The sequence below is a fragment of the Macaca nemestrina genome, chromosome 9 (genome assembly GCF_043159975.1).
Source record: "Macaca nemestrina isolate mMacNem1 chromosome 9, mMacNem.hap1, whole genome shotgun sequence".
Taxonomy (NCBI): domain Eukaryota; kingdom Metazoa; phylum Chordata; class Mammalia; order Primates; family Cercopithecidae; genus Macaca; species Macaca nemestrina.
In genome coordinates, this window is record NC_092133.1 from 108,056,349 (window position 1) to 108,083,477 (window position 27,129).

The 27,129-nt window shown below is 41.9% G+C and overlaps 1 long non-coding RNA gene across 4 annotated transcripts in view; it reads left to right on the forward strand.

The window, feature by feature from the left end:
* The window catches only part of LOC139356370 (uncharacterized), a 37,389-nt gene extending 14,499 nt beyond the window's left edge, over positions 1–22,890 (forward strand). The window contains exons 3-8 of one of the 4 annotated variants that reach the window (XR_011608133.1): positions 6,536–6,685; positions 9,343–9,422; positions 19,329–19,494; positions 19,943–20,305; positions 20,513–20,660; positions 21,916–22,890. This is a non-coding gene — a long non-coding RNA (uncharacterized lncRNA). Of the gene's footprint in view, positions 1–5,202; positions 5,433–6,535; positions 6,686–9,342; positions 9,423–12,823; positions 13,905–19,328; positions 19,495–19,942; positions 20,306–20,512; positions 20,661–21,915 lie in introns of those variants that run through there. The other 3 variants (XR_011608134.1, XR_011608137.1, XR_011608136.1) reach the window with 3 other exon arrangements.
* Positions 22,891–27,129: the final 4,239 nt, after the last annotated feature.

The following is a 27,129-nucleotide window of genomic DNA, read 5'->3' on the forward strand; positions in this document are numbered from 1 at the left end:
TTTCATGGCTACAGAATATTTTGCACAATCCCTGTCAAGAGGCCACATGCCAATGTGTTTTAATACACTTCTGGAGTGTAGACACAAAACATGAGATAAAATACTGGATTTAAGTTCAAGTCTTGTGGCCCCAGACAGAGCTGATAGATTGGCACTGAAGGATTCTCATCAGCCTCCAGGTTCCCCAGGGAGGCTTAAGGATATCCAAGAAACAATAAGGCGGGAAGGGAAGGATTCTTTTTTCTTTTTTAATAGGATTTCCCCAAACCTGAAATCAACTCAAATACTTAATGTTAAAAATTCAAATTTTATTCAGCAACAAGGAACAAAGGGATTAAAAGGCAGTTGGTGCAATGCAGAGATCCTATGCTGAGAAGAAGGTTGCATTTTCAATTCTGTCACTCACTCAGGGGGGCCCTTAGGGAAGTCATGTCCCGGCCTCCATTCCCTCAACTCAAAAGTGGACGGGATGCCCTCTTGCTTCCCTCCTACGTCTATCACATGGTAATTGTACTCAGTGGCCTGGTGGGAATGTACAAAAGTGTGTGTGTAGGCCAGGCGTGGTGGCTTACACCTGTAATCCCAGTACTTTGGGAGGCCAAGGCAGGCAGATCACTTGAGGTCAGGAGTTCAATACCAGCCTGGCCAACATGGCGAAACCCCGTCTGCACTAAAAATACAAAAAAAAATATAGCCAGGTGTGGTAGCAGACACTTGTAATCCCAGCCACTCAGGAGGCTGAGGCAGGAGAATTGCTTGAACTCAGGAGGCAGAGGTTGCAGTGAGCCAAGATCATGCCACTGCACTCCAGCCTGGGTGACAGAAGCGAGACTCTATCTCAAAAAAAAAAAGAAAAAAAAAGGAAAGAAAAACATGTGCATAACTTCATAAAATTCTTTAAAATACCTTAATATCAACTCTAAAATTATTGAGGGCAATCTAGGTAATTTTTCAAGAAAAGCTCAAGTAAGTCATTTGCATGATCTTCAATATCCACTTCTTCACTGTGGTTCCCACCCAGCTTTTAGACCTGATTATCCTCCAGTATTCTCTACTGCAAAGAAGTCATAACCTCATAATTCATCCATAGGCTCAAGGCAGAAATAAGGAGGAAGCCATGACACTGCTCTTTCCCTCACCCTCCTCTTCTGCTCCATCGCCAGCCCTCCTGCCTTTCTCCAACTCCACTGTCTGCACTTGAACTTCAGCACCCTGAGGCTCAAATCCACTCTGACTTTTTCCCAAACTATGGACTCTACCACTGCCAAAAGGACTTTTTTTTGCCCTTGTTATAAAATTAACTTTATTTACTGAGGTAGTACACTGCTAATGTGCTGTGATTGTGTAATGCAGCGTAGAAAGATAATTATTTGCAAAACTACAACAAAGAAACAAGTATGCATATACTTTCTGATATTTCAGGTTCACTGCAATGACTGTGGAAGATAAATCAACAAATTATTATGAGAATTTGGAAGAGATCAATTTGAGAAAGCAGGAAAAATTCATAGGGGACACAATAGCTGAGTCAGATGACAAATCAGTGAGCTCCCCTCCCCCCACAAATCAATTTATCCAGAATATCAGGAGGGTGCAGCCCAGTGATCCAAATTGTAAGGAACCTCTTCAGGCAATTTTTTTTTTTTTTTTTGAGATGGAGTCTCACTGTGTTGCCCAGGCTGGAGTGCAGTGGCACAATCTTGGCTCACTGCAACCTCTGCCTCCCAGGTTCAAGTGATTCTCCTGCCTCAGCCTCCCGAGTAGCTAAGGTTACAGGAATGTACCACCACACCCAGCTAATTTTTGTGTTTTCAGTAGAGACGAGGTTCACCATGTTGGCCAGGCTGATCTTGGACTCCTGACCTCAGGTGATCCACCCGCCTCGGCCTCCCAAAGTGCAGGGATTACAGATGTGAGCCACTGCGCCTGGCCCAGGCAATTCTTATGCATTCTAATGGTTGAGGACCACAACCTAAGTGATGGCACTTCTGTGTGTGTTATTTTATTAAGTAAAATAGTGACAGAGGAAAAGGGAGTGCAGAAAGACAATTTAGTGGGAAAATCACCTAAAGACAGGAACACTTGGGGTTTTATATATAAAACCATCAGGCTAGATTAAAACTTTCTTAAGTTGACAATGTATAGCCTAACAGATTTTCCTCAGAGCACTACAGTGACTATTTTATGACTTAGGAGCATTATCTCTGTAAAAGTCAGTTCTGGTCATGTCTCTCCCATGTGCATACATATACGCACACACCACACACTCCCAAAACTCTTCTTCAATTATCTTCAATCTCAGCATAAACAAGTACAACTGGAGGGGACCTCCCTCTTTTCACCCAGCCGATGCTTCCTCCTTCCTGACATTGCACGCCAGAGCCTCTTCCCCAGAGAAGCTTCCCCGTCCTTCCTGACCACTCGGATCCCTCTATGATGGCTCCTCAGAGACTGTTCTCCTTTGCACCACTTGCTCCATTTGTAATTCTACCTGTATTTTTGTAGTTCTTCTGTCACCCCAATGAGACTGCAAGCTCCCTGAAGGCAGAGACCATATCCACTTTTGTTCAAAGTTGTAGCCCTAGCAGCTAGCCCAATGTTTGACATATTTTGAGTGTTCAACAGAAACTAATGGGATGAACGTTGAGTGCTATATTACAAAGGTGCGTTTGGTAAGCCCAAGACATTCTCAGAGTGATCTATGAATCATTATTCAGTGTTAATCATCCAACAAATACTTACAACAAGCTAAGCAGTGTTCTAGGCAATACGGATCTAGTGACGAGCATAACACGTGTCCCTTGCCCCATGCTACCCATATTTTAGCATCTGTTATAAACTGAACGTTGGATTTGTGGTGTAGTTTCTACCAGTCGGGTAGGCGGGATTATAGGAATTCCACCACTAATCAGTTCTAGAATCTTGAACCAGCTGACCAACTTCTTCACCTTCCATTTCTTCTTTAACATGAGAATGTTGGATAAGATGATCTCTAAGGTCTCTTCTACCAATTTTGTTATTAGTGCTTTCTAAATAATAAGATTCTATAGGTGTCATTGATATAAAGTAATGGCTTAGCAAAAATACTTAACCAGCTCACTAGTGACTCACTAAAAGCTTGATATTTTCTGACTCCCAAATACTTAATGAGTTGATTCTCTTGAGTCTTTAATGGCAGTAGTATGAACCTTGAACCAAAAATCTTTAAAAACTACTGCCCTAAAGACTTCTGTCCAAGGAAGACAAGTCTCCTCATTTGTCCCTTAATAAGGGACAAATGAACAAGTACATAAGGTGAAAAATAAAATTAAATATGTGTTATTTCCTTCAACCAAAGAGTAAACTTACATATTGTTTGGTGAGGGAAGAATTAATCGTGAAAAACATTTCATCAAAAATTTAGGAACGATGTCCAAGTGAAAAAGGGAAAAATAATCACTCAAAACTATCTTGTAGATAGTTACAAAATTTAAAAATGATCCAAAAAAAGTTTTCCTTCTACATCATGTTTCAATATGGAAATGACTTTACAAACTTACACAGTTCAAAATTTTAATTTTTCAAAACATGGAAACAGGGGCCCAGGGGTGAAGCAATTTGGGCAAGGTCAAAGGGCATTGATGACAGTATCTGGCATGAACTTGTTCAGTTGTGCGTATGGGGACAACAAAGGGCACGGACTCCAGAATAAAACACAAGGTTCCTCTGTTACACTTTCTGCCAGTTAGTCACTCATGTATTTGATAAACTCCACTTTCAAAATGCAAAATTATACTGAGAAGAGTGAAGTGAACAAGCAATTTAGCCTTGTGCAATTCGGTAGGGTGGATAAAGAGCAGAGTGCAAGATAAAAGGTATCAGGACAGCAAACCCTGAGGAAGCTGGTGGGACAGCTGGGTGGAGCCCCACGGATGCCTCTGCATAGGTCCTTAAAGTGAAAAGGGTGTTTTCAATTTTCATTTTGATTTATTCTCATTTTCTCTTAAATTTGAAAAATACTAAAAATGAAAATGTTAAAAGTCAGTTATAGGCCATGGGAAACCAAGCACCACTCTTAACATGTTGATATATTTTCTTCAAATCCTGCGCATATACTTACATTGAGTTATGATCAAGCAGTTCCACTAGCTCTTAAGCAGTGACCTATCACACCAAAATGTCGTCACTTTTTACTAAAATACAGGAGTTGTGTGTTAAAAATAGTACCAGGGATTTCGTGACTCTGTAACACAAAGGTCTCAGAACTTCATCCATGTGTTGCCCTTTCATTTTTATCATGGTTGGGGGGTCATAGTTGTGGGTGGGAGAAGGATTTAAAAAATGTGTTTTATTTACCTAGAAGCAAACATTGAAAACAAATACTTGACCAAACCTAGAGTGCACAGACCCAGTTAACTTGTTTCCACCTTGTGAACATGTTCGAGAGCATGTCATTCACAAACCAATATCACAATTTATACTTGAATGAATTTAAGAGCAATTAAGGACAAATTCCTCCAAAATGTCATAATATGAATTGAATAATCCCAGTTGATACAAATATTCCATTTACCAGAACAACACATTAGCAGACCAGGCTAAGTTAAGAGTTTTTACCCAGTGGAATTTCAATTTCTTAAAAATAAACTGAGCTCCCAGATCTGAGATTCTAATACCATTCTCCAATAAAAGGAACCAAGGTGGCTTGGAAAAGTGACTTAAAAAAAAAACATTAAAAATCCCACCATAATGAGAGGGCATGTCACTGGGACAGAAGCCAGTGAAAAAGAATTCCCAGTGGCCGCAGCTGGAACCATCTGAACACAAAATCAAGTTGTATTGGATTATAATTCAAAGTGTAAGATAAACATTCATAAGCTCATACTGATATAAAGAAGTAATCTAATAAATTAATAAAGAGGGAAATAAAGACAAATCTCACATGCATAAAAAATCCAAATAAATTATGTAGATACTTCACTCTAAATGGGGGAACTATAACTCTCTGCTTTTTAATAGTGACATTCCCTTGAAACCTCCTTCCAAAGAATAAAATATAGAAAGAAAGTGCAGAATAACTTTAAGGCAGAGAAATCTGATAAAGGCTATCTCAGCCAGGTGATCAAGGTCAACACCGACAATTGATAATGTCCCCTCGGTATGATGTAAGGAAAATGGCCACTTTACCTCTGTGCTCTTTCTCTTCAAAATCCCTAATCCCAGCCTAATCATCAGATAAACATCAGACAGATCCCAATAGAGGGGCATCCTACAATCTGCCTGACCAGTACCCCTCAAAGCACTCAAGGTCATCCAAAACAAATCTGAGTAACTGTCACAGCCAAAAGGAGCCCAAGGAGACATGATGCCTGAAGGTAATGTGGGGATCCCATATCTTCGATGGGATTCTGAAATGGAAAAGGGGCCTTAGGTAAAAACTAAGGAAATCTGAATAAACCGTGCACTTAATTAACAATGACTCAATACTGGTTCATTTGTTACAAATGTGCCATGCTAATGTAAAATGTTAGTAACAGGAAAACTGAGTACAGGGGAGTGTACGGGAATTCTCTCTACTCTCTGCCAATGTTTCTGTACAACTAAAATTGTTCCATTAACTGAAAATAAAATTAAATAAATTGAGTCATATTAAATTTTTAATTATTAAAAAATGCCCTCCTTAGTCTATTTCCATACTTGGCTTCTAAGGAAATGAGCAGATTCAGGTCAGAGATGATCCAGGCATCAACGTCTCTCAACCCAGCTAGAGCATTTAAATCACCTAAGATATTCTAATAACAACAAACCAAAACCTCTGCTGACAGGCAGCAGGAACGTTTTACAATTTCATCATACCATCAAAAGTCTAGTTTGCAAACAGAAAAACCTCATATAACCATATCATAAAGATGCACTTTTTTGCCATCTGTATCAATTGTCCCTTTCTCATAATAGAAAGCAAAGTTGTTACCTTTTTGTCTCTCCCTTGAGATACCCAGGGAAGTCTGGCAATATAAAAATAAGTAACATAGTAACTAGAATGGACTCAACACATTTGGGAAACTTAAAGCAGCCAATTACAGAATCTCTCCTGTTTTCTTTCTTTTTCGTTTTCTTGGGAAACCATTTCTTAGGATGTTAAAAATGAATGTGGTTTAAAAAGAAAGATGAGCTTGAATTAAAAGAAAAAAATGAAATCTTTTTTGATCTTAAAAAATAAAATCTAAATTCAAAGCATCTAAAGTTCTGATGAGTACTGCTAGAATCCCTGCTAGTTCTAGGGAAGTGCTATCCAAACCATCTTTCTGTAAATCACGACAAACAGGCCGTGAGCCCTACATAAAGGCTACAAGATGTGCAACCTGCGGCTCCCAGCCATGCCCTGATTAACAACAGGGGTTTTCCAGATGCTTGGATAGACTTGCCAGGCTCAAAGCCCATTTCCATCTGTTTTCTAAATGCTATTTTAAGATAAGAGCCCATGTTGGCCAATTGAACTAAAAAATGTGTCAATTATATGCTGACTAATTGAAACTCTCCTATGCTATGAAATCAGGAAGCTGCAAAACACAGGGGAACGAATATGAAGAAAGGAAATCAGGGTTTGTTTTTTCCTCTGCTGCACTTCACACTGACTCTCTAATCTGGAGAGGTCAGTCAAGAGTCTGAAAAGCCACCGGGATGGCAAGGTTTCTCTCAGCAACAGGTATAAACTGAGATGTTTTAAAAATCAAGGTAGAGCATAATTCTTCCTTAATCAGGGGGGCTTCCATCGGAGCCCTGGTTACTTCAGATAGTGAAATAAACCCTTCCGGTTTAAGATAGTTCATTCTGAGTCCCTAGATAGAGAAATCACTACAGGCCCTTTCTGCATGCTTATCTCATCAGATTGAAACTCTGCACCGTGGTAAGGTGGAAACTGTGGGGTTTGGGGAGTCCGAAGACAATAAAGTGCCAGTGCTGCTATGACAAGCTGGTGAACAGGCTGTTGGAAGTCCTGTGCCTCAGTTTCCTCAGGTGCAAAATAATGCTAAGAATACTTAACATGAATAAAGATGGGATTCTTAGGGCCAAATGGATAATGTATGACTTCACTTTATATTGCATAAGTAGACAAATGCTATACCTATTATTAAATATAATGTTATATAATTGCATTATATAATAATATTATTATTAATAGCATTCTATAATTACATAATTAACTATTGATAGCATTATTAATTATTATTTTAAGGTCTGCCAACAATTGACACTCTCACCTCTCACTGATGTTCAGCCTTTGCTTAGATATATTTCAACCAGAAAAATCTACCCTCCACCTTCACATACGGGTTGTATTTCTTTGCCATTATCCTGGCCTCGTATATTCTTCAATGACCCACATCCTCCTCTCCTGCAGACCTCTGCTCCATAGCAACCTACCTCAGGATCTTATTCCATCCCATGGCAGGCAGTCACTTCACTACCAAGACCCAAAGGTACCCTTTCATGTGTAATCAAAGAACCTCCATGCCCTACTTGTCAGAGACTCATAAATTCATTTTAGAGGTGAATGAGACTGTAGAAAACATCTGGTCCCATGTCTTAATTTCACAGATGAGGAAATGGGAGCTCAGACCATTTAACCGACCTCCTGGCTGGTGGGAGAATGGACTAAAGTCCAGACCTCCAGAGAATATTTACCAGCATTTGGATCCAAATCTGACAACGTTAATTTCTGACAGTGTAAGCATCATTATTAAAAATACAAGCAGAGTTTCTTAATACAGAGTATAGATCCCCAAAGTCTCACTGTTCAAACAGTAGTTAAGTCTACTAACAATGAAGGAGAACAGCAGCTTCATGCAAAACTTGCGAATGACATAGAAGTTTAGAAATGTTTACTGGCAGCACTTACACACAGCCAGTGCTCAATAACCGTTCAGCAAGTAGGTGAGTTCACGTATCAACAAATGAGGACTCAGCAGATAAGAGTTTCTCAAAACCACCATCACAGGTAATTCTTCATATCACTGAATAATTTAAAACTTAATGTGGCACAGAAATTCATTCCTTCTCTATAAATTTGGACACTTTGAAATTGAAATTTTCAGAGTTCCTGTGCTATTTGGAGAAAGTATTCTATACATGCAGAGATAAAACGCAAAAAGCTACCAAGTATTATATTAAACCAATGCAGTGCCAATCAAAACCTCCGATGGATTCTGGCAAACAAGAGTCATGTTGTTAAAATTACCCAACCAGACATTAAGACACGGAACATGCCAAATCATGAAAATACTACATTTTTGATACAGTTATAGAAAAATTAAGCAAGAGAACGAAATGGAGAGCCTGAAACCAGACCTGTACCCTATCAAAAGTGGGTAATAATAGAAGCAGCATCACACATAAGCAGAGAAAAAACTGGATCATTTAATTGATGTTGTTGGAAAAATCAGCTCATTGTCATGAAATGATCCAGTTATATCCCTACCTCACTCCATAAGCAAAAAAAAATCCAGATGGATTTAAAACCTTTATATAAAATAAGTACTGAGGGAGAGGGAAGCAGGAAAATAGCTTTATGACTTTGGATCAGGAAGGATTTCTCAAACATGTCAGAAAAAATATTACTCTAAAGAGGGAAATGAAACAAGTTGAGGACATCAAAATTAACGATTTCTGCTCTACAAAATACACTGCAGATTAAAAGTCAGATGACAGATGGAGAAAACATAGTTCTGCTGTATATAACCAAGAAAGGGTTAATACCCAGGCTTCTGAAGAAACTCCCACAAATTAGTAAAAACAAGAGAGGAAACCCATTTCTGATTTCTGAACCTAATTTCTGAAGTAGAAATTGGGACAATGGGGAAGAGATGTGCCTACTCCATGATAGGTCTTCAGGAAATTCCAGCTTACAGGCATCAATTGATGGCTACCCTGATAAAAAATAAACACTCAGATAATAGCCAACGTCAGCAAGGCTGTGGAAAAATAGGAACTATCACATGCGCTGTGACTTTGCAAACATTTATTACAGCCATTTTGGTACAAGCTAGCAACAGACAGTAAAATTTTGTAAGCACATATTCTATAACACAGGAATTTCTGGATATATACCCCCAGATAACTCAATAAACACAGAGACACTTACTACAATTACCATCATAGCAAAGTAAGGGGAAAATATTAAAGCATGGTTTATGCATACAATGGTTTATTAGTCAAGGGTCAAAAGATGATTGATTGCCAAGGACAATCAATGGAAAAACAAATGTTGATTTAAAAATATTTCAGTTCAACCTGGAGTACTCTACAGTAATATTTAGGTCAAGCTCAGAGCATATATAAAACCACATTATATATTTTTCTTAGATACTCATCTGGAGAAGGTGGACACTCGCTAAGCACATGAGAATGAGTACCCTATAGGAAGCCAGGCAGTTGATAATGAGGTTAGTAGACAAAGGGGGAGAAAAAAAGAGTCTAAGATTGGAATTATTCCTTTAATGTGGCACAAGGAGTAGCATTGGTCATATTAATGCAATTTTCTGCACTTAAAGGCCAAAGCAGCTATAAATACTAAAGAGAACGTTTTTAAACTGAGGGAGGAGGAGGAAAAAAAATAAATCAGTTGTCTTTAATTTATGGATAGTTAATGTAAAAAGGGGGTTAACCTAAAATTCACTGAAGTCAGAAATGTATTGGGATGAGTGGCAACTCCTTTCGATAGCCCTTTCATAGTCAAGGGGTAATTGAGTGTTAATTCCATTGACCTTATTTGCGGTAGCTTTTCCATCCTCCCAGCATCCCCGGCTGTCAGGCAGCATGCTTTACATAGCTGTCGACTTAATGTTTTTCTTTTGACTGAATTTTTTACCTGAGGCATTTCAGTCCTGTAACTTCAGCAATCAATTTAGGCCCAAAGCAGTGCAGGCCTCAGCCCCCTCGACGCAGGTATTTGCATGCAAGCTAACAGCTTAAGCACCAGGGAAATGAGCTAGGTCTAAATAGATGTAAGAACTGGGACTTTATGCGAAATCACTACACAGCCAGCTAATTTGCCTGTCACAGAATTACACACTGTGCATGATTGAGGGAGTGTGTGTGTGCACATGCCCATGTGTGTGTTTATGTCGTGTGGCAGTACGATCGGTTAAATTTTTATCCTATTTTTTTTACAGTTGTAAGCTATTTTAAAATGGTGTTTCTTTTAATGATCCTAAGCTAATGTTTCAAGATGTAATCATGAAATTCCAGTAGCTAGAGTTGTCATAAAAGGAGAAATGGTTTGAAATGTAACTTGAATTGAATTCTACTAAGAAAATTAGAATTTTGATTTCATTTTTTAGACAACCTAATGTCTTCAAAAGATAGGCACATGCTATTCAGAAGCAGAATGTGACTCATATTGAAAATGATATACTTTTAAAAATTCTTAACTTCTAAAATGACAGAGAGGCCTTTTTTTTTTTTTACTCATTGCAAGGATACAGGAGAAAACATTTTGGGGACTTATGGAAGCAAACCAGAACCATCATTTATTATATTTTAGATCTTTTAACCAAGGGAGAGATCACCACATTCATTGCCATTATTTGTGAAAGAGTGGCCAGTTAGAAGTTTCCTGTATCCTCCTAGATATGTTATAGACTAAAAATAATCAAGCCTAAAAGTGACTGGCATATAAAGAATCTCAGATCCAGATATTTGTGGGTGTTTGGAAAGAGAACAGCCTGTCTCTCAGCTGTGTTGAAGTAGAGAAGACTGTAATATGCATTCTTGTTAGCCCTTGGGATGACATTCAACATTCTTAACTCCCCCTCACATAGCACAGGAAGGGATCCCCTACATAACAGTCAATATAAAATAATTTCACTTACCCCATTGGCCTGCAGGTCAGTACCATGAAAAAAAGTAATTCCTTGGTAAAAAGCAATGCATCCATTTATCTAAGGACAGAGGGACCTAGAAGAATATTTAAAAAAAAAAAAAAAAAAGACTGCATAAATATTGTCTGGAAACTGACCTAGCAGGTTTCCATCCACCCTGTTGAGAGTGATGACAGAAGATGCAGAGAAATAAAGGCAGGCACTCTGTAAGCAACACAACATAAGGTAAATGAGTATATTCTTAGCAGCAGCTTTTGCCCCAATTATAGCAAAATCAATAAGAAGAAATTCATTTAGGATCGAGTATGTTCAGTGGGCAAAAGACTGCCTTTAGCATGAGCAGCAGCTTCTGCCTCTGCAAACTGCCCCTGCCCCAGAGGCTGGGGACTTGTTTTTCAGTTGGCATCTAGCAGAAGAAATTATTACTAACAACATTGTCCTCACAGAGCTTCCCTCCCTCCCTGAGCCAGCCAGGACCCCTGAAAGTGATCAGCAGTAGGTCTCTCACTGCCATTTGAATAGTGCATCTCTCATCACCAATCAGAACGCTTTGCCAGGACTGAGTATCTGAAACTGAAGATAAGAAGATCCTTTTACATTTGAGATTTCAATAAAGTTATTAAGATGTGGGCAAAGAAGGAGGTGGAGGACAAGAAAGACCAGAGAGTTCTAAGGCAGCGCTTCGCATGGGAATCACCTGGGGATTTGTTAAAGTGTGGATTCCGATTCCGGAGGGTGGAGGTAGGGCTGGAGGCCACATTTCTAACCACCTCCCAGGTGTGGGCCTGGTCTGACTAAGCAAGTTTCAAAGAGCAGAGGAAGAAAGCACAAGGAGGTGACAGGTGGCAAAACGACTCTGAGTCCATATAATGGAGGAGACCCCGTGAAGTCAATGACTGCACCTGCCCTGCCTCAGGAGGAGTGTTTCCTAAGGTTCCTGAAGCTCATCTTGTGCAGCCCTGACTCTTGTATTCTTTTTTTTTAAAGAGAGACGAGGTGTCTCTGTTGCTCAGGCTGAAGTGCAGTGGCACAATCATAGCTCACTGCAGCCTTGAACACCTGGAGCTCAAGCAATTCTCCAGCCTCAGCCTTCCAAGTCGCTGGGACTATAGGCACACAACACCATGCTATTTTTTTTTTTTTTCACTTTTTGTAGAGTCAAGGGTCTCACTATGTTGCCCAGGCTGATCTTGAACTCCTGTCCTCAAGCAATCCTCCCATCTCAGCCTCCCAAAATGCTGTGATTACAGGCATGAACCACTGTGCCTGGCCCAAGTCCTGAACTCTTGATTTTCCCCACAGACCTATGCCTGTCGCCACGTGCCTAGGTCTGTTAGTGACATTGTCAGCCACCCAAGAAATGTATTCTCAGCTCCCCCTTCTCTCTCAACCACACCAGACCCCAAGTCCTGTCAGGTGGGCCTTCCCAATCTCTCTTTCTGTGTCCTGCCTCTATTCTCACTCTTACAGCTGAAGGTCAGGCCTCATTGTCTCTTTCCTGGACCACAAAGCTGCCCTCTAAATGGTCTTCCTCACTCTAGTTTCTCTCTTTTTTTCTTTAAACAGTCTTCCATCCCTTCACATTGCTGCCAGTGTTATAATTCTCTATCTCAAACATGAATCTACATTGCTTCCCTCTTAAAATTCCTCCCACCACACATGGCTTCCCATTTCCTAAAGGATAAAAAACAATGCCCTTAGCAGGGCCTCAAAGACCTTCACAGTCTGACCCCAGCTTCTGCCTCTGACTCATTCACTATCTCAACCCCCTCCAGACCCTCTGCTCCACTACAGGGACTGCCTTCACTCGCTGTCAGGCCCAGGTCACACTCCCGGAAGTTCAGCCCAGCTGTTTCCTCTTCTTGATGCTACCTTATCCCAGCTGTCAATCTCCACTACTTTTTGGGCTGGAAAGCACCTTATCATACAAAACTCAACTCTAATCAGTATGTTCTCCTCTACAGAACCTTCCAGGTGTGATACTTCCTGCCACTGAGGAGGTAAACAAGAAATATTACTGAGTCAATGACCAGGACTAGAGAGACATGGACTAACCAAGGCTTCCTCTAAGTTGTTTCAGTCACATGGCTCAGATACAGGCTCAGGATTGTAGGCAAAGGCAGGAAGCATCAGATGGAGATGCTCGTGTTCTAATGACTTCCACCAGAGCCATCAGAATAGATGAGTCATAGTTTTGATGTCCAATACATTAGGGCCGAAGAAGCTTTTCTCTTAGTCACTAAGAACAATGTTGGAGGCTATGAGATTCTTCAAGGACAACCACATGAGCACCTGGACCTAGAAGACCTAGGCTGGCAGGGAATGAGAGAGACAGCTCATCTTCTCAACATCAAAACTGTCATTCTTTGGCTACTATTAAAAAGTCAAGAAATAACAGATGCTGGTGAGGTTGTAGAGAAAAGGGAATGCTTACATACAGCTGGTGGGAGCGTAAATTAGTTCAGCCACAGTGGAAAGCAGTGTGAGTAATCCCATTACTGGATATATACCCAAAGGAATATAAACCCTTCTGCCATAAAGACACATACACGTGAATGTCCATCGCAGCACTTTTCATGATAGCCAAGACATGGATGGAATCAACCTAAATGCCTATCAATGGCACATAACATAAGGAAAATATGGTGGATGTACATCATGGTATACTATGCAGCCATAAAAGCAATGAGATCATGTCCTTTGTAGGAAAATGGATGGAGCTGGAGGCCATTATCCCTGGTTTGCAGGAACAGAAAACCAATCACCGCATGTTCTTCCTTCTAAGTGGGAGCCAAATGATAAGAACACATGAACATAAAGATGGAAATAACAGACACTGGGACCTCCTTAAGGGTGGAGGGAAGGAGAAGGGAGATCTGAAAAAATGTCTATTGGGTACTATGCTTAGTACCTGGGTGATGAAATATGAAATAATCTATATACCAAACTCCCATGACATGAGTTTACCTATATACCAAACCTGCAGTTGTATTCCTAAACCTAAAATAAAACAAAATTGTCAAAACAACCAACAACAACAAAATTGTCATTCTTTTATTGATTGCTTTACTCTTAGGAATCCCAGCGCAATCTAAAAACTTTGATGAAGTTTCCAAAATCTTGCTTAACTTGCCCTAGCAAAGTAGTACATTAGTATGAGATGAACAAGAAATAAGAGGTATCAATGACATTGGACTCTTAAAAAACATTTTTTTTAAATAACAGCAAAAGTTCATCAAAGCTAATATTGTTGGGTATTTTTGAGGCAACCACAGAAGGAAATGAATATCTAGAGAAATGAAGTCCACACCCATTCATTCCAGTCAATAACATAATGTGATTTTATAAGAAGGACAAAAGAAATTCATACTTTCTCATGAGTTGTAAACATGTTAAAAAATAAACAAATATCTTTGTTATGTTGAAGAAGATAGTAAGAAAATTTCAGTACACTATCACATTGTCTTTCTTTCATATTGGAAGTGATAAAAAATAAATAAATAAAAATGGGGCTTCACCCATTCATTTATTCATTCAATGAATTAAGAAGTGTGTATTGAGAACTGGTGGTTGTAAAATATGCCCCCAAATTCTCTGACACTTCCCCCATCAAAGAGGTTAATTCCCCTGCCTTTGAATCGGGACTGGCATATAACATTGTGAATGAACACGACACAGTGGAGTCGCTGCTGCTTGACTCCCAGATGCATTAGAAAGAGGGTGCAGTTCTGCAGGGCTCTCTGGGGCATGTGTCTTTGAAGCCCTAAGCTGTCATGCAAAAAGTCCATCTACCCTGAAGCTGACATGTTAGAGGGACCACCTGGAGAGCTCAAATACAGAGAGGCATACCTGAGGAACATCAGCTTTTGCAGTTCTTCAAGTCTTCTCAGCTCAGGAAATAGCCATGGGAGGCCTTTGAGATGAACCCAGCCCAGTCACCATCTGACTGCAATCACATGAGACGTCCCAAGCCAGAACCACCCAGCTGAGCCAACTCAATCCCCAGGACCAAGAGAGATCATAATAGTAAATCACTGTTGGTATTGCATACCATTAACTTTTAGTGATTGGTTACACAGCAGTAAATAACTGGGGAAAGCCCCTAAGGTATGTCAGGCACTGTGTTAGTATTAGAGAGACCCTCCCCTAATGGAGTTTAAAACTTGCTGACCCTAGCCAGCTATGGTGGCTCATGCCTGTATTTTCAGTGCTTTGGTAGGCTGAGGAGGGAGGACTGCTTGATCCTGGAGTTCAAGGCTGTAGTGAGTCATGATCACACCACTGCACTCCAGCCTGGGTAACAGAATAAGACCCCAACTCTAAAAAAACTTTCCCATGGAGTACTCTGCATGACTATATGAAACAATGCCCTGGTCTCCCTGATTTTGCAGTCCAAATAGCAAATAGGGAAATATTCATATTGACAGATACATGCCAATATAACAAAATGTAGATGAGTGCTAAGTAAATGAACAGCAAACAGAACTAACTAAAAGGAGGGCGCTCTTGGGAACTGCAGAATCAGGGAAAGAATCAGCAGGGACAGAGCAGCTGGGCTAATGTCAAGGATTCATCTGGTAAAGGTGCAGCGTGGGAAAGTCACGTTAGCCCTAGTATGCTGGGGTGGCATGAGCTGGTTGGGAAGAGAGCTCTTATGCAGGGAAGAAGAGCATGAAGGAAAACCAACAAGAGGCAGAAAATCAAGAGTCACAGCAAGGCCATAGCATGGTTTAAAAGAACTAGACTTTATTTTCTAGGCAAGAGGAAGGCCCTGAAGGTTGACGAGCCTTGGACTTGCTTGATGGAAGTGCAGTTAGCTTGGCAGTGGAAGGTACATGGACTGGTGTGTTGAAATCAGACCACAGGGAGGGAGACCCATCAGGAGGCTCTTGAAATCATTTTCAAACGCTGTAAGAAATGTCTTTCACTCTGCTGCCCTCCTCTCCCACGACCTGCCCCAGCTCCTCCAAAATGTCACATAGTGCCTCTCCTGTCTGTTCCAGCACTTTCTGGTCTCTGGAGCCCTGACATTCTCTTAATGTCTCAGGTTTTCTCATGCTGGGGACCCAGTTTGGGGGACAACTTCCCAGCAGCTCGCCGCTGAATGGGTGGGCTCATTCCATCATCAAGCCCACCAACAGCTGCTTCCTGGTGATCCAAGGAGTTCTGAGTGTTTGTTTGTTTGGACTCTTTGATCCCCAGTGTGCTACACAGTATCATTAGTTCACTGATGCCTGAGGAGTTTTATCCTAAAGTGAATGATACAAGTGGAGACACGTTCAAGTGTTCCCTGAAGTAGAAGCGTTCCTGGTTTCTGGAAGAGATGATATGTAATAACAATTACATGCTGCTTTAATCTTCAAAGCCCTGTGCAAGCATCATCTAATTAACCCTCACTACATACCTGGAAGGCAGGGAAGCATCATTAAACCTGGGTTTCAGGAGAGGAGATTGGAAACTACACGTTAAATGACAAGCCCTCCACCAGAAAGGCTCAGCCTTGGTGCCAAAACCAGCAAGGAAGAACTCCTGACCCTTACTGCTAAGCTGAGGCCAAGAAGAAAAATCAACACTGAAAATTTAAAATTTATTGCAAAGGTCATATACGATAACTCCTTGTAAAGCTTATCAGAGAATAGGAAAATAAATGATATTCATACAGGCAGGCAGGATTCTAGGGTGCTGGCTCTGGATTTTTTACTGCCTAGCAGTGTGACCTAGCCATACTTTGAATTCCTCATCTGTCAAACAAGCCCTATTAGTCTGTGATTCCCAACACGTAACAGCCCTAAAACAATTCATGAAAAAAGTCCTCCAAGAATGAACTCTAATGAGGTCCTACGCGATACGGATCATGTTAACAGCTGGGAAAAGGCGTAAGATAGACGAGTCCTCATCCTCCCTTTTTACCTAATTTCTACCTCATTCTGCCACATTTCCACCACTGTCCCTCATTACCACTCCAAGCAGTATGGTCAGGCTCTCCCTCTCTCTCCCCTCCATCAAACTTCCCCAGATAATCGCCTTAGAACTCACTGACACCAGGGCTTCCAAGCAAGTTCAGGTTTAATGGAAGCCTTTCCAGGGGGACTTTGCATTTTAACAGGGGACAAAATTCTGTTTAGCCAAACTGAAGTCTTGATTGTGGTGTTCAGCCGCTGGGAACTAACTTGCAGAGGAGGTGTCTGGGATAGCGGGGCCCAGATATCATACCACCCCACATCGACAACAACCCCAATAGCAATAGCAGCCAACATTGTTGTTGTTGTTGTTCTTTTTTTTTTTTTTTTTTTTTTTTTTGAGATGGAGTCTCACTCTGTTGTCCAGGCTGGAGTGCAGTGGCACGATCCTGGCTCCCTGTAACCTCTGCCTCCTGGGTTCAAGTGATTCTCCTGCCTCAGCCTCCCAACTAGCTGGGATTACAGGCACCCACCACCACACCCTGCTAATTTTTGTATTTTTAGTAGAGACAGGGTTTCACCATGTTGGCCACGCTGGTCTGGAACTCCTAACCTCAGTTGATCCACCCACTTCAGCCTTCCAACGTGCTAGGATTACAGGCGTGAGCCACTGCACCCAGCTGCAGCCAATATTTTTTGAGTATTTATTGGGAGCCAACCTCTGTTTTAAAAGAAGCCTGGTGTTGGCTGGGCGCAGTGGCTCATGCCTGTAATACCAGCACTTTGGGAGGACGAGGCAGGTGGATCACGAGGTCAGGAGATGGAGACCATCTTGGCTAACACGGTGAAACCCCGTCTCCATAAAAACACAAAAAAAATTAGCCGGGCATGGTGGCGGGCGCCTGTAGTCCCAGCTACTGGAGAGGCTGAGGCAGGAGAATGGCGTGAACCAGGGAGGCGGAGTTTGCAGTGAGCCGAGATGGCGCCACTGCACTCCAGCCTGGGCTACAGAGCAAGACCCCATCTCAAAAAAAAAAAAAAAAAGAAGCCTGGGGGGCATAGTCCCTGGTCTTCCTGCTGTTATGAAATGACTTAGTCTATCTGTGCCTCTACGCCTCAGTCTCTTCATCTCTGAAATGGGAAAATAAGGAGTATCTATCCCCTAAGGCTACCGTAATGATTAAATGAATGAATGCCATAAAGTGCAAAGTACAGTGCCAGGTATTTAATAAGCACCAAAAGAGAACTGCTATCATTATAGACACCAACTTGTACTAACAAGCATATGTTAATGCAACCTTATGAGGTGGGTGCTAGTCCCATTTTATGCAGAGGCTGAGGTGCAGACATGAACATGCTTGTCTCAGATGAATGGCTAGTCGGTGGTGGGCAGCCTGGCTACGGGGCCCAGACCTTACCATTGTGCTGCACTGTGGGGCCTCATGGCTTCCAGGCCCTTCTGGGGCAGTGGCACAGGGCTGGCACTTACCAGCCTGGGTTCAAGTCATAACTCGTCCACATCAAACACATGAATGAAGTTCTCTCTTTTTTCCCTGACTTGGTATCTCCATCTTTAAAATAATATCCCCCATAAAAGCTGGCCATGAAGATCAAATAACTTATGCAAGAAGATTTTGAAAATTCTGAAATGCTCTCCCTTCAAAGGCAAGGAATTATTATTATCTACTGCTCATAAACTGAAGCGAGGCAGCTATAGGCAAGAGCTAGAAGAACCCAGGCTCCAAAAGCCTTGGAAGACCACCTGTGCTTCAGTGGAACCTCAGGTCATGGAGACAATTGGCCTTCATGATCCATCTTCCATGGGTTCCTGCATGGAGAAACTTGATCAGAACTGGGTTTGGTGGGTCCGGGAGCTGGGTACTGGCAGGGCAGGAGCTGGGTACTGGCTGGGTCCAGGGGCAGACCCCATGCTGCAGACACTACGGTAAGCTCTGCCATGTACCCCTTCCCACCACACCATGAGGTGGGAAACCTCTATCCACCCCATAAACCAGGAAGCCTGTCACCAGTCCGGCGCTGTGCACTCCCTCTCCAAAGTCCCTCCTAGGCCAGGCAGCCGCAGGAAGGGGCCCTGGGGACTGTGAAATCCAGAGGTCTCTGAGGAAGGTAGGATGAAAGGGGGCTTTGCCAGGGACTGCAGGGTTCCAGTGTCCTTGGCTCCCACAACAGGAGCTGTGTCTGCCCTCCTGTTTTTTCCGTTATTTCCCAAGCCATGCTGAGGTGCCCAGAGCACTGTGGGCTATCTGGGGTCAGTACCCTGCTGAGGGCCCTGGGGAGAACACGTACACACACACACACACACACACACACACACAAGCCTTTGGAGAAATTCACCCCAAGTCCCTGTGGACTGGCATTCTCAGGGTGTGACCTTTTAAATTCCCAAGGGCAATGACTCAAACTACTATGCTGGGCATGTTAGAGGATGCAAATATGCACTTTTGAATGACTGGCTATTTTCTAATGGTGGCAAGTCTGCTTTCACAGCTAATCACAGCCAATAGAATGTGATCTATTTTTAAAATTATTATTTTTCACAATACAATAGCCAAGATTTGGAAGCAAACTGAGAGTCCGTGAACAGATGAATGATTAAAGAAAATGTGGTTCATCTACACAGTGGAGTACTACTCAGCCATCAAAAAGAATGAGATCCTGTCATTTGCAACAACATGGATAGAACTGGACGTCATTGTATTAGGTGAAAACACCAGGTGCGGAAAGACAAACTTTGCATGTTCTCACTCGTTTGTGCGAGCTAAAAATTAAGAACAACTGAATTCATGGAGACAGAGAATAGAAAGATGGTTACCAGAGGCTAGGAAGGGTAGTGGGGTGGAGGTGGGAGGAATAGCTAATGGGTACAAAATAAAGTTCGATAGAAGGAGTAAGATCTAGTATTTGATAGCACAACAGGGTGACTACAGTCCACAATTTTTTGTATTTTTAAAAGTAACTAAAAGAGTATAATTGGAATATTTGTAACATAAAGAGAAATGCTTGAGGAGATGGATACCCCATTTACCCTGATGTAATTATTATGCAGTGTATGCCTGTATTGAAACATCTCATGTACCCCATAAACATATACACCTATCATGTACCATAAAAATTAAACGTCTTAAAAAATACGATTTTCCTATCTTGTGTTTTGGTTAACAGGAGCCACCATCTCTCATCCCAGGATGAGAGCAAACAAAGCACCCAGGACAGCCCTGGAAAGGCAGTATCCAGCTGGCTGGCTGCATTCCATCCTCCACCTGCAGCCACGGCCCAGGTGCCAAGCTGGCTAAGGTGACGAGATCCGGGAATAATTATGCTGGCAGCGTCCACGCTGCCCCTGGGCTCTGTCACTCCGTTAGCCTGCTCATCCGCTGCCACTCTGTCGGCTCCCCTGTGTGAGATTTCCTGTCCTCGCAGCTTGATCTCACTACAATTTGCACATACTTTCCCACTCAGGAAGAATGTCTCCATTCAAATCCCTCGCAGGATACAGTCTATTTTGGAAGCCACTTAATGGCAAAGGTGAGCAATGTGCCCAAGCTTGTACATATTTACAGACCCCTCCTTCCCACTGTCTTCTCCAAATGCCACCCCTGGCTCAAGGGCTTTGCCTGATGGTCACGGTATTAGCGTTGAACACTATCAAGGCTGCTCTGTGGGCCCAGCACTCCAGCAAATGAACAGAAACATAATGTTCCTGCCAAGCTGATTTATCTATCATTTAACCAGAGTGAGTGAGAGAAGAAACAAACAGTGGGAGAAGATGTCTTACGCACACTGAGGTTAGACCACTGCAAAACTGAGCCAGACGGCTTTGTTGTGCAGCTTTCTGATACCTCCAGGGGACAGCTGCTTCTCGGAGGGAGACTATTGTGGGGTGAGTTTTAAGGATTTTTTTTTTCCCAAAATAAGGCTACCGCTCAATTTGGGACATCCCCTAAACACAGTCCTGGTCCTGCTCCTGACAGCCTACCCACCTGCCACGACCCGGACCCACAGCTTCTCCACTGCCACTCCATCCTGTGGTTTAACCGGGGCAGAAAGCAGGTTTGACCCAGCGCGGTGGCTCACTCCTGTAATCCCACTTTGGGAGGCCGAGGCAGGTGGATCACTTGAGGTCAGGAGTTTAAGACCAGCCTGACCAACACGGAAAAACCCGTCTCCACTAAAAATACAAAATTAGCTGGACATGGTGGTGCATGCCTGCAAAGAGGCTGAGGCAGGAGAATCGCTTGAACGCGGGAGGTGGAGGTTGCGGTGAGCGGAGATCGCGCCACCGCACTCCAGCCTGGGCAACAAGAGCGAAACTACGTCTCAAAAAAAAAAAAGAAAGAAAGAAAAAAAAAAAGAAGAAGAACTCTGTAGTCCCCAGCAGGAGTATTCATCATGCCTTTGTTGTGAGAGCAGACTTTCTGCATAGTCTGGGTTCCTACATCCTAAACTAAGCCAGTGTTGCCGTCTGGCATTGCTTTCCTTGATTCACAATTGGGAGACATTTGCACTCTTAGCTGCACTTTTATTCTAAAGTAAGTAATGATTACAACTTTGAAATAAGTCTAAGAATATGGGAGAGGGGGAAGTAAGAAGAGTTTATATCAGGCAATATCACACAAGAATAAGGTCTTAGATAAGCCGGGTTTCAAGATCAGTGCCAGGCAGGAGGATCCCCTAAGGGATGGTGGGGGGATCCTTCCCAGTACCCAGAGGAGTCGACCGGCACTTCATGCTCCAAAGCCACAAGGAAGAATGTCATCCACAGCATTTTCCCCTGAAAGCAGAGCCAACTCCCCAAGCTAGAACAGGAACCTCAGGATAGACCTTTCCGGAGCTTGTTGGCATTCTGGCTTAAGCCCCAGAATTTATCCCGTCCTGGCCATTGGTTCATGATTCTCAAGTGGCTCCGCAGCAGGACTCACTGACGTTTCCTATTCTCGTGACCAAACATCTTAGCAGAGCATGAGCAGTGATGACTAAAGAGGCAAGATACAAACTGGGGCCAGGGCGTCTGCCAATAGGCAGATGCCACACCTTTGGTTATCTCAACTGACCTATTCCCACCCATTCTGTGACTCCAGGGGGCTCCAGGCAGAATTCTCTTTGCTTTGACAGCCTCTCCTCTTGTCCTTCTCCAGGATGGGGCTGGAGATGTTCCATGCAGCGTCCTGCAAGGGGAAGCAGTTACTTTATGAGAGTGATGCTTCAGCCAGCTAACTGGATAACCCTCCCTTTTGCAGCTGGTATGGGTGAAGATGTTGAAGCTTGATTCTCCTTGGAAGCTCTGATCACCCCAGCCCAGAACCACTAGTCCCCACTTAGCCTTGGAGAGGAGGCAAGGATGTGTGTTCTCCGCGCGTAGCCTTATGGTCTGCAAATGCTTACAAAAACCTATGAAAGAGAGACTATTCGTTTTAGCTCCATTTTAGAGAAAAAGAAAAACAAAAAACAAAAACCTGAAGCTTAGAACATTTAAGAAATTTCCCCTAAATCCATCTAGCTAGCAAGAAGTGGGGACAAAACGAGAGTCCACTTGGCTCTCAGCTCCAGCCTCAAGCACCTTTTAGAGCCATGGGGATTGCACAACACGGACTTCCTCTGCCAGAGTAGCAAGACAGTCTATTTTACATGAAAAAATTAGGATAGGCGGGGCGCGGTGGCTCACGCCTGTAATCCCAGTACTTTGGGAGACAGATCACTTGAGGTTAGGAGTTCGAGACCAGCCTGGCCAACATGGTGAAACCTCATCTCTACTAAAAATACAAAATTAGCCAGGGCATGTCCCTGTAATCCCAGCTATTCGGGAGCTTGAACCTGGGAGGCGGAGGTTGCAGTGAGCCGAGATCACGCCACTGCACTCCAGCCTGGGCAACAGTGCAAGATTTTCTCCAGAAAAAAAAAAAAACTTAGGATAAATTTTAGGTAACCATTAAGTGTATTTTCATTTACTGACATTGTTTGATCATGTTCTAAAACCATCAAGTCTGTTTCATCTCCTCGTTAGACTCTAAGATTCTCAAGAATAATAACCACGTTCCCTTTTAAATCATTTTCTTCCTTGCTTCCCTTCACTAAGGTAATCTCTGACTTGATTAAAAAGTGTCCCCAGGCTGTGTCACCTGGCGGGGCACAGCTTAGAATGCAATTGCTGGAATTCAATTCCGTATTTTTTTCATAACTTTTCTATCAAGCCAGTTGCAACTTCAACATGTGATGCATTGCTTCTGAAACCAATGTTTGCTCCTAATGATGCGTATATACTTACTACCAAGAAGACTTAGGTACACGCTTAGTCCCTTAGACGGAGGCAGGATTGGGAGACCCTAAATGAGTATTGTTATCAGAGCTCTGTGTCCTCCACACCCCATCGGAAAAGGGCATGTGTGCTGTGTATGGTCAAGACTTCATTCTTAACATTCTCCTGTAGTTCCACTGACTAAACCCTCATGATATTCAGCGTTGCCATCATTTGGAAAACATGTTTATACTCATACTTATGCCCGATCATCAGCGAAGCCAATTTTGCAGGCTTTATCTTAGAACATGCAACATAAATATTAGGCCAAAGACTTCAGCAAAAGCACACAGAGTACCCTCCCAAAATTCAAAATGCAGATTTTAAAGACAGACTTTAATATACCACATATTATCGGAGGAAGTAAGACATGTCATTATCATGTTAGGACAGGGTGTCATATTTACAATACACCATCAATAAATCAAAAGAAATTCAGTGATCCCATGGAGTATTGGTTAAAAATCTTTCTCAAAAGTCATTTCTCGGGAAGTCATTTCACACGGATTATTTTCGTCTTGACTTACTTCTTACTCAGAAATAGAAATTCTTGCAGGATACTATTTTAATTGAGAACAAAGGGTATTATTCCCAAAGTTCAAGTAAAAATTTTTTTTTAAAAGAAAAGTAAAAGTGCACGTGGGACTAAAAGGTCATTGTCCCAATTTGAAATAGACTTTCTGCACACATTCTCATTGTCAGGAACCCAGAAATATCAGCCTTGTCGACCAAAAAGAAGGCCCCTTGGTGAGTCTTCTCACTAAGTATTCTTAGTGAGAAGTAAGCCTTCTCACTGGTATTCTCAACATGAGAATACCAAGGTAGTAATATCCAATTTCACCACAAGTTTCTGGATACTGTCTCCAGGGAAAACTTCAGAGAATTTGCACACCATCTAAATACATAAGAGCAGGCAGATCATCAATGTGGGGCAAATAAATTAGTGATAACTTTCATAGAAGCAGAAAAATACGATAGCAGCAGGTCTACATGCTATGAAATGGACAATTGGCTAAGCTCCTTTCTCAGGTGTTATCAGAACAATGTGTTTTTTCCTCACCTGAGTGTAAATTCCTCTAATATAATTTATATTTATTTTGAAAACATAGACATTTAATAAGATATTTTATTTATTTTTTATTTTTTAAAGTCAGGTATATTGATTTACATACAGTAAAATTTACCCCTTTTAGGTGTACAGTTCCATGAGTTTTGAAAATATAAAGTTCTGTAACCACCACCACAAGTACGCAGAAGGATTCCACTAGCTCAGAACATTCTCTTAAAGACAGACTTTGATATACCACATATTATGAGTTCTCTTGTGCCTCACTATAGTCAATTCCCCTTCCTCACCTCCAGCCCAAGGCAACCAACGATGTTTCCTGATTCTGTGTTATCCAGAATGTCACATAAATGGGATCATAAAATACATAGCACTCTGATGTGGCTTGACTTTTTAAAACTTTTTATCTTTTATTTTAGGTCCAGGAGTACATATGCAAGTTATATAGGTAAACTCATGTTATGGGGGTTTGGTGTACAGATTATTTCATCACCCACGTACTAAGCATAGTACCCAGTAGGCATTTTTTTCTGATTTTCTCTCTCCTCCCAACCTCCACCCTCAAGTAGGCCCAGGGTCTCTTGTTCCCATCTCTATTTCCACGTGTTCTCAACATTTAGCTCCCACTTATAAGTAAGAACATGTGGTATTTGGTTTTCTGTTCCCACATTAGTTTGCTTAGGATAATGGCCTCCAGTTTCATCCATATTCCTGCAAAGGACATGATCTGATTTTTTTCATGGTTGCATAGTATTCCATGGTGTACATGCACATGCACCATGTCTTGTTTATCCAGTGTGCTGTTGATGGGCATTTACGTGACTCCGTGTCTTGGCTATTGTGAATAGTGCTGCAATGAACATTTGTGTGCATGTGTCTTTATGGTAGAATGATTTATATTTCTTTGGGTATATACCCAGTCATGGGATTGCTGGGTTGAATGGTAGTTTAATTTTAGCTTTTGAGGATTCACCACATTGTCTTTCACAATGGTTGAACTGATTTATACTACTACCAGCAGTGTATAAGTGTTCCCTTTTCTCCACAACCTCACCAGCACCTGTTATTTTTTGCCTATTTAGTAATAGCCATTCTAACTGGTTTGAGATGGTGTCTCATTGTGCTCTTGATTTGCATTAGTCTCATGATCAATGATATTGAGCTTTTTTTCATATGCTTGTTGGCTGTGTGTACACCTGCTTTGGAAAGTGTCTGTTCATGTTCTTTGCCCACTTCATAATGGGGTTACTTACTTTTATCTCATAAATTTGTTTAAATTCCTTATAGATGCATAGTTTCCAAATATGTCCTTGCATTCTGTATAATTTCCATCTACTCTGTTGATAGTTTCTTTTGCTGTGCAGAAGTTCTTAAGTCTAACTAGATCCATTTGTCAATTTTTGCTTTCGTTGTGATTGTTTTGACATAAAAAGACATTTTAAAAAGTAAATTATTCTCCATATAAAAGTCAAAGTCTGCTTTTGAGTACTTGCTCAAAAGTCTTGAGTATGATTACATGTAGACTTTTAAAAAATGTGTGCCTCGTGGTTCACTTCTCTCTTGTCAGGTACCTGGTATCCTACAATAGCTAAATCCTTGGGGTAGAAGGTCACATGGTTTTTCTTTTCTTTTCTTTTCTTTTTTTTATGAGATGGAGTTTCACTCTTGTTGCCAAGGCTGGAGTGCAATGGTGCCATCTCAGCTCACCACAACCTCCACCTCCCAGGTTCAAGCAATTCTCCTGCCTAAGCCTCCCAAGTAGCTGGGATTACAGCCTCCCAAAGTGCTGGGAGTACAGCCGTGAGTCACTGCGCCTGGCCTGACATGGCTTTTCAAGTGTCTCAGTGTCTTACTCTTCTTCACTGGTGGTGTAGTGGAGGCAAAACAAAAACCAACCTGACCTGAATATTCTTGCCACTTGTTGCCTGTGATCCCTTCCCAGGAGGAACGGGAGGGAGGGAATGGGAGAAGAAGGTGGCAACACTGTTTCCAAGCATGGAATGTGCTTCCAGAATCCTCTTTTACCTCACTATTTTCAAGGCAGAGTCTGATTAATGAGTCAGTTTGGGGTTTGGGGGTAACTTTGTTTTATAAGTCTTGACATCTCAGTTCAGACAATATTTCATTTTTAAAAACAAGCAAAAAGATGACCACTTATTTGTAGCCTCACATTTTTTCTATGGACTATATATGTATATATATAAAATTTTTTAAAGAAATCCTTCTTGGTTGTGTCTGTAACTAACTGCTCATTAAGTTTCTCATCAGCAAGTACTCATTTATTCCTAATTGGGCCAGGTGCCTCAATTAGGAAATGGCACCACTGGATTTGGAGTTAGAGATAGCTTCTCATTGTACATGTAATGGGAAGACGTGCGTGTCTGAGAAGGGCTTAACTTCACATATCTGAAAGTAAGTGCAATCCCAAGGGATTTGTTTTGCGTGAGTCTCTAGATAGCAAGATGTAAGATGAGAGGGGAAAGAGGGGGATGGTATATTCCCTTGCTTGCAAACAGACTCTGGTGTCTATCACTAAAATATAGATATGCACATATCTATATTCCCCTGAAGTAAGTCCTGTAACGAAGGCATCTCCCCCTGGAGAGTGGCATATTTAATTAGAATGGATTTATGTGCAGTTGGTTCTCCAGGATAGCCTCCAGAGATGAACATCTTGTTATGGGAAAGCCCAAGAGGTGTAGCCGCCAATCTTCCTCCAGCAGACTTGGCACAATATGAACAGTAACATATAGAATGTTCTGCCTATAATGAAGACACAAAGCCAGATTCGCTGGCTTCCGCTCATTTTTTAAGAATTGGCTCTTAGAATCCAAGTGTACCACCTTTTGCTGAAATAAGCAACTGACTTCTGTGGTCAAAGTTGAAACCCCAAAAACCTGTTTCTTGGTCTCATAGCTGCTGTCATTTAGCAAGAAGGAAGGGTCTCCCTCCTATCCAAATTCCTAGGATATTGGATTTCTAAATATAAGG